Raw genomic sequence first — 8,241 nt, 5'->3', positions numbered from 1 at the left:
CAGACGCGCTTTAGAATGGCAACCGCTGCCAAGTCTCTTCCGCAGTTGCGTCGGTCGAGTGATCGAAGAAGGTGATCTAAGAGAGGGTCCAAGCGTAGCCATTCTCGTTGGGGGATTCGCGCCGATGGCATAAATTTCTGCAATACCCGAGCAACACCGGACGGAGGTGCTAGACGAGGGCTCCCGTTTTAGATCGAGTTTTAAAATCACCAAGTAGACGCGGTGAGGGCTGGCAACCGCTGCCAAACCTTTTTCCGAAATTGCGCCAGCTGAGTTGACAAGAAAACATGATCTAAAGGAGAGTCCAGGAATAGCACCCTCGAGGGTGGGCTTCATGCCCCTCTAATTGATTCAACGTCGCCGTCCACCGTTTCAAAATCTGACATATCCATCCGCCCTGACAGCGGCGTTGAATCAATGAGGAGGGCACGGGAGAGGCTCGCGGCAACCACCTCTCCCCTTGTAGCCGCGATAGGCACGCAAAAAATTTTGCTAGAGCGCCAAGCACCCACCTCATGGCTAGAGACAAGGGCTCGCCATTAGATCAACTTCGAAATCGCTGAACAGACGCGCTGTAGAATGGCAACCGCTGCCAAGTCTCTTCCGTAGTTGCGTCGGTCGAGTGATCGAAGAAGGTGATCTAAGAGAGGGTCCGAGCGTAGGCATTCGTTGGGGGATTCGTGCCGATGGCATAAATTTATGCAATACCCGAGCAACACCGGACGGAGATGCTAGACGAGGGCTCCCGTTTTAGATCGAGTTTTAAAATCACCGAGTAGACGCGGTGAGGGCTGGCAACCGCTGCCAAACCTTTTTCCGAAATTCCGCCATCTGAGTGACAAGAAAACATGATCTAAAGGAGAGTCCAGGAATAGCACCCTCGAGGGTGGGCTTCATGCCCCTCTAATTGATTCAACGTCGCCGTCCACAGTTTCAAAATCCGACATATCCATCCGCCCTGACAGCGGCGTTGAATCAATGAGGGGGGCACGGGAGAGGCTCGCGGCAACCACCTCTCCCCTTGTAGCCGCGATAGGCACGCAAAAAATTTTGCTAGAGCGCCAAGCGCCCACCTCATGGCTAGAGACAAGGGCTCGCCATTACATCAACTTCGAAATCGCTGAACAGACGCGCTGTAGAATGGCAACCGCTGCCAAGTCTCTTCCGCAGTTGCGTCGATCGAGTGATCGAAGAAGGTGATCTAAGAGAGGGTCCAAGCGTAGGCATTCGTTGGGGGATTCGCGCCGATGGCATAAATTTATGCAATACCCGAGCAACACCGGACGGAGGTGCTAGACGAGGGCTCCCGTTTTAGATCGAGTTTTAAAATCACCGAGTAGACGCGGTGAGGGCTGGCAACCGCTGCCAAACCTTTTTCTGAAATTGCGCCATCTGAGTGACAAGAAAACATGATCTGAAGGAGAGTCCAGGAATAGCACCCTCAAGGGTGGGCTTCATGCCCCTCTAATTGATTCAACGTCGGCGTCCACCGTTTCAAAATCCGACATATCCATCCGCCCTGACAGCGGCGTTGAATCAATGAGGGGGGCAAGGGAGAGGCTCGCGGACACCACCTCTCCCCTTGTAGCCGCGATAGGCACGCAAAAAATTTTGCTAGAGCGCCAAGCACCCACCTCATGGCTAGAGACAAGGGCTCGCCATTAGATCAACTTCGAAATCGCTGAACAGATGCGCTGTAGAATGGCAACCGCTGCCAACTCTCTTCCGTAGTTGCGTCGGTCGAGTGATCGAAGAAGGTGATCTAAGAGAGGGTCCAAGCGTAGGCATTCGTTGGGGGATTCGCGCCGATGGCACAAATTTATGCAATACCCGAGCAAGCAACACCGGACGGAGGTGCTAGACGAGGGCTCCCGTTTTAGATCGAGTTTTAAAATCACCGAGTAGACGCGATGAGGGCTGGCAACCGCTGCCAAACCTTTTTCCGAAATTGCGCCATCTGAGTGACAAGAATACATGATCTAAAGGAGAGTCCAGGAACAGCACCCTCGAGGGTGGGCTTCATGCCCCTCTAATTGATTCAACGTCGACGTCCACCGTTTCAAAATCCGACATTTCCATCCGCCCTGACAGCGGCGTTGAATCAATGAGGGGGGGCACGGGAGAGGCTCGCGGGAACCACCTCTCCCATTGTAGCCGCGATAGGCACGCAAAAAATTTTGCTAGAGCGCCAAGCACCCACCTCATGGCTAGAGACAAGGGCTCGCCATTAGATCAACTTCGAAATCGCTGAACAGACGCGCTGTAGAATGGCAACCGCTGCCAAGTCTCTTCCGTAGTTGCGTCGATCGAGTGATCGTAGAAGGTGATCTAAGAGAGGGTCCAAGCGTAGGCATTCGTTGGGGGATTCGCGCCGATGGCATAAATTTATGCAATACCCGAGCAACACCGGACGGAGGTGCTAGGCGAGGGCTCCCGTTTTAGATCGAGTTTTAAAATCACCGAGTAGACGCGGTGAGGGCTGGCAACCGCTGCCAAACCTTTTTCCGAAATTGCGCCATCTGAGTGACAAGAATACATGATCTAAAGGAGAGTCCAGGAATAGCACCCTCGAGGGTGGGCTTCATGCCCCTCTAATTGATTCAACGTCGGCGTCCACTGTTTCAAAATCCGACATATCCATCCGCCTTGACACCGGCGTTGAATCAGTGAGGGGGGCACGGGAGAGGCTCGCGGCAACCACCTCTCCTATATAAGCTATTAGTGCGAGGCTCGCGCTGCATTAGAAATTAGCGAACACAACGACATCCGCCTTAAAAATCCAAATCCTTTAAAATTCCTACCAAACAGCCATTCACGACCCAATTTTTTATGAGGTCGGCAGAGGAGCAAAAGATTGTCATCGGTTAGGAGACGTGAGTTCATGGAGCCAAGGGACTGAAATGGTCATCGAGCTCATCCGATCAACTGGATGAATTTCACCTTGAAGGGGCCCAATCCAAAAGTTCCGGAGGTCATCTCCTGGAACTCTCGAGAACAAGGCCCATCTTACATGCAAACTCTGCTACTGCGCAAACATAGGTTGCAATTAAGGAGAAATTGCGAGGCCGTCGCAATGGCCCGAGGCCAATGGCTCTGACTAAGTCAATTTTCTCTTGCAATCACCATGCCGCCGTTCACAGAGAGATCTCCCCATTCACTTGTGATGCGACGCACAATCCAAGGTCTAGACGCGAGCTCGCCCTTGAAAGAAAGACCACTTTCCAAGACATCCCCCGATGACACATTGGAACGTCAACCGCTGTCGAACCACTCCCAATGTTGTGCCGATCGAGTTGGCACAGAGGCTTCCTTAGGGAGCTCCCGCGTAGCAATCGGGATGTGCTTTCGTGCCCATCTCTCACAAAAACCAATGTTAGCTGTGGACAAATTTGGAATCCAAGGGCTCGCATCCATCGATATCGTCGGCACTGAGTCTATATATTCAAAGGCCACGGAGAGGTTCCGATAAGAGAAACTCCCCTGCTCGCTCGCACAAACATCCCAAATTCTAGACACAAGCTCCCGCCCTTAGCATCGCTCTCCAGATCACCGCAATGACACATTGGAACGACAACCGCTGTCGAACAACTCCCGAAATTGTGGCAATGGAGTGAGAAAGAAGAGCAACTTTGGGGAGCCGCGCATAGCAAACGGGCTATGCTGCTGTGCTTCATTCCGCTCTTATATAGATCCAAAATCGTTGATTTCGTTTGGAATCCGAGGCTGCATTCATCCTTGCTCAAACAAGCAATGGCTCTTCTAATCGAATGGCCACGGGGAGCTTCCGATAACAAAGGCTCCCTTGTCACTCGTGATGCGCAGGCCAACTGCTAGACGACGGGTCGCCCTTCAGATCGCTGCCCAGGCAACCACCACAACGGCACCATTGGAACGACAACCGCTGCCGAACCGTTCTGAAAATTTTGTGCCAAAGAAGTTGTTGCGTAGAGAACGACTCTGGGGAGAGAGCCCTCGCATAGCAAAATCGGGATGGCTTCACGGCCCTCCCAATAGAAACGATGCTGGTGCCAATATTCCAAAAATCCGAATAACGTGTCTTTCGCGAACACCAGCACTGATTTCTATTGGGGAGGGTCGCCGAGAACTTTTGTTGTCAAAGCTCCCATTGTAAGCCGCGATAGGCACACAAAAAATTGCTAGAGCCCCAAGCACCCACCTCATGGCTAGACAAGGGCTCGCCATTAGTAGATCAACTTCGAAATCGCTGAACAGACGCGCTGTGGAATGGCAACCGCTGCCAAGCCTCTTCCGTAATTGCGTCGGTCGAGTGATAGAAGAAGGTGATCTAAGAGAGAGTCCAAGGCTAGGGATTCGTTGGGGGATTCACGCCGATAGCAAAAAATTATGCAATACCCGAGCAACACCGGACGGAGGTGCTAGACGAGGGCTCCCGTTTTAGATCGAGTTTTAAAATCACCGAGTAGACGCGGTGAGGGCTGGCAACCGCTGCCAAACCTTTTTCCGAAATTGCGCCAGCTGAGTGACAGGAAAACATGATCTAAAGGAGAGTCAAGGAATAGCACCCTCGAGGGTGGGCTTCATGCCCCTCTAATTGATTCAACGTCGCCGTCCACCGTTTCAAAATCCGACATATCCATCCGCCCTGACAGCGGCGTTGAATCAATGAGGGGGGCACGGGAGAGGCTCGCGGCAACCACCTCTCCCCTTGTAGCCGCGATATGCACGCAAAAAATTTTGCTAGAGCGCCAAGCACCCACCTCATGGCTAGAGACAAGGGCTCGCCATTAGATCAACTTCAAAATCGCTGAACAGACGCGCTGTAGAATGGCAACCGCTGCCAAGTCTCTTCCGTAGCTGCGTCGGTCGAGTGATCGAAGAAGGTGATCTAAGAGAGGGTCCAAGCGTAGGCATTCGTTGGGAGATTCGCGCCGATGGCATAAATTTATGCAATACCCGAGCAAAACACCGGACGGAGGTACTAGACGAGGGCTCCCCGTTTTAGATCGAGTTTTAAAATCACCAAGTAGACGCGCTGAGGGCTGGCAACCGCTGCCAAACCTGTTTCCGAAATTGCGGTAGCTGAGTGACAAGAAAACATGATCTAAAGGAGAGTCCAGGAATAGCACCCTCGAGGGTGGGGCTTCATGCCCCTCTAATTGATTCAACGTCGCCGTCCACCGTTTCAAAATCCGACATATCCATCCGCCCTGACAGCGGCGTTGAATCAATGAGGGGGGCACGGGAAAGGCTCGCGGCAACCACCTCTCCCCTTGTAGCCGCGTCAGGCACGCAAAAAAATTTTGCTAGAGCGCCAAGCACCCACCTCATGGCTAGAGACAAGGGCTCGCCATTAGATCAACTTCGAAATTGCTGAACAGACGCGCTGTAGAATGGCAACCGCTGCCATGTCTCTTCCGCAGTTGCGTCGGTCGAGTGATCGAAGAAGGTGATCTAAGAGAGGGTCCAAGCGTAGGCATTCGTTGGGGCATTCGCGCCGATGGCATAAATTTCTACATTACCCGAGCAACACCGGACGGAGGTGCTAGACGAGGGCTCCCGTTTTAGATCGAGTTTTAAAATCACCAAGTAGACGCGCTGAGGGCTGGCAACCGCTGCCAAACCTTTTTTCGAAATTGCGCCAGCTGAGTTGACAAGAAAACATGATCTAAAGGAGAGTCCAGGAATAGCACCCTCGAGGGTGGGCTTCATGCCCCTCTAATTGATTCAACGTCGCCGTCCACCGTTTCAAAATCCGACATATCCATCCGCCCTGACAGCGGCGTTGAATCAATGAGGGGGGCACGGGAGAGGCTCGCGGCAACCACCTCTCCCGTTGTAGCCGCGATAGGCACGCAAAAAATTTTGCTAGAGCGCCAAGCACCCACCTCATGGCTAGAGACAAGGGCTCGCCATTAGATCAACTTCGAAATCGCTAAACAGACGCGCTGGAGAATGGCAACCGCTGCCAAGTCTCTTTCGTAGTTGCGTCGGTTGAGTGATCGAAGAAGGTGATCTAAGAGAGGGTCCAAGCGTGTAGGCATTCGTTGGGGGATTCGCGCCGATGGCATAAATTTATGCAATACCCGAGCAACACCGGACGGAGGTGCTAGACGAGGGCTCCCGTTTTAGATCGAGTTTTAAAATCACCAAGTAGACGCGGTGAGGGCTGGCAACCGCTGCCAAACCTTTTTCCGAAATTGCGCCAGCTGAGTTGACAAGAAAACATGATCTAAAGGAGAGTCCAGGAATAGCACCCTCGAGGGTGGGCTTCATGCCCCTCTAATTGATTCAACGTCGCCGTCCACCGTTTCAAAATCCGACATATCCATCCACCCTGACAGCGGCGTTGAATCAATGAGGGGGGCACGGGAGAGGCTCGCGGCGACCACCTCTCCCGTTGTAGCCGCGATAGGCACGCGAAAAATTTTGCTAGAGCGCCAAGCACCCACCTCATGGCTAGAGACAAGGGCTCGCCATTAGATCAACTTCGAAATCGCTGAACAGACGCGCTGTAGAATGGCAACCGCTGCCAAGTCTCTTCCGTAGTTGCGTCGGTCGAGTGATCGAAGAAGGTGATCTAACAGAGGGTCCAAGCGTGTAGGCATTCATTGGGGGATTTGCGCCGATGGCATAAATTTATGCAATACCCGAGCGACACCGGACGGAGGTGCTAGACGAGGGCTCCCGTTTTAGATCGAGTTTTAAAATCACCAAGTAGACGCGGTGAGGGCTGGCAACCGCTGCCAAACCTTTTTCCGAAATTGCGCCAGCTGAGTGACAAGAAAACTTGATCTAAAGGAGAGTCCAGGAATAGCACCCTCGAGGGTGGGCTTCATGCCCCTCTAATTGATTCAACGACGGCGTCCACCGTTTCAAAATCCGACATATCCATCCGCCCTGACAGCGGCGTTGAATCAATGAGGGGAGCACGGCAGAGGCTCGCGGCAACCACCTCTCCCGTTGTAGCCGCGATAGGCACGCAAAAAATTTTACTAGAGCGCCAAGCACCCACCTCATGGCTAGAGACAAGGGCTCGCCATTAGATCAACTTCGAAATCGCTGAACAGACGCGCTGTAGAATGGCAACTGCTGCCAAGTCTCTTCCGTAGTTGCATCGGTCGAGTGATCGAAGAAGGTGATCTAAGAGAGGGTCCAAGCGTAGGCATTCGTTGGGGGATTCGCGCCGATGGCATAAATTTATGCAATACCCGAGCAACACCGGACGGAGGTGCTAGACGAGGGCTCCCGTTTTAGATCGAGTTTTAAAATCACCGAGTAGACGCGGTGAGGGCTGGCAACCGCTGCCAAACCTTTTTCCAAAATTGCGCCAGCTGAGTGACAAGAAAACGTGATCTAAAGGAGAGTCCAGGAATAGCACCCTCGAGGGTGGGCTTCATGCCCCTCTAATTGATTCAACGTCGGCGTCCACCGTTTCAAAATCCGACATATCCATCCGCCCTAACAGCGGCGTTGAATCAATGAGGGGGGCACGGGAGAGGCTCGCGGCAACCACCTCTCCCATTGTAGCCGCGATAGGCACGCAAAAAATTTTGCTAGAGCGCCAAGCACCCACCTCATGGCTAGAGACAAGGGCTCGCCATTAGATCAACTTCGAAATCGCTGAACAGACGCGCTGTAGAATGGCAACCGCTGCCAAGTCTCTTCCGTAGTTGCGTCGGTCGAGTGATCGAAGAAGGTGATCTAAGAGAGGGTCCAAGCGTAGGCATTCGTTGGGGGATTCGCGCCGTTGGCATAATTTTATGCAATACCCGAGCAACACCGGACGGAGGTGCTAGGCGAGGGCTCCCGTTTTAGATCGAGTTTTAAAATCACCAAGTAGACGCGGTGAGGGATGGCAACCGCTGCCAAACCTTTTTTTCCGAAATTGCGCCAGCTGAGTGAGAAGAAAACATGATCTAAAGGAGAGTCGAGGAATAGCACATCCAGGGTGGGCTTCATGCCCCTCTAATTGATTCAACGTCGGCGTCCACCATTTCAAAATCCGACATATCCATCCGCCTTGACACCGGCGTTGAATCAATGAGAGGGGCACGGGAGAGGCTCGCGGCAACCACCTCTCCTATATAAGCTATTAGTGCGAGGCTCGCTCTGCATTAGAAATTAGCGAACACACCGACATCCGCCGTAAAAATCCAAATCCTTTAAAATTCCTACCAAACAGCCATTCACGACCCAATTTTTTATGAGGTCGGCAGAGGAGCAAAAGATTGTCATCGGTTAGGAGATGTGAGTTCATGG

Source organism: Cupressus sempervirens, chromosome 7 (assembly GCF_028749045.1).
Source record: "Cupressus sempervirens isolate cs-2001-9-10 chromosome 7, ASM2874904v1, whole genome shotgun sequence".
NCBI classification, from domain to species: domain Eukaryota; kingdom Viridiplantae; phylum Streptophyta; class Pinopsida; order Cupressales; family Cupressaceae; genus Cupressus; species Cupressus sempervirens.
The sequence above is the reverse complement of the archived record's forward strand: the minus strand, read 5'-3'. Positions refer to the sequence as shown.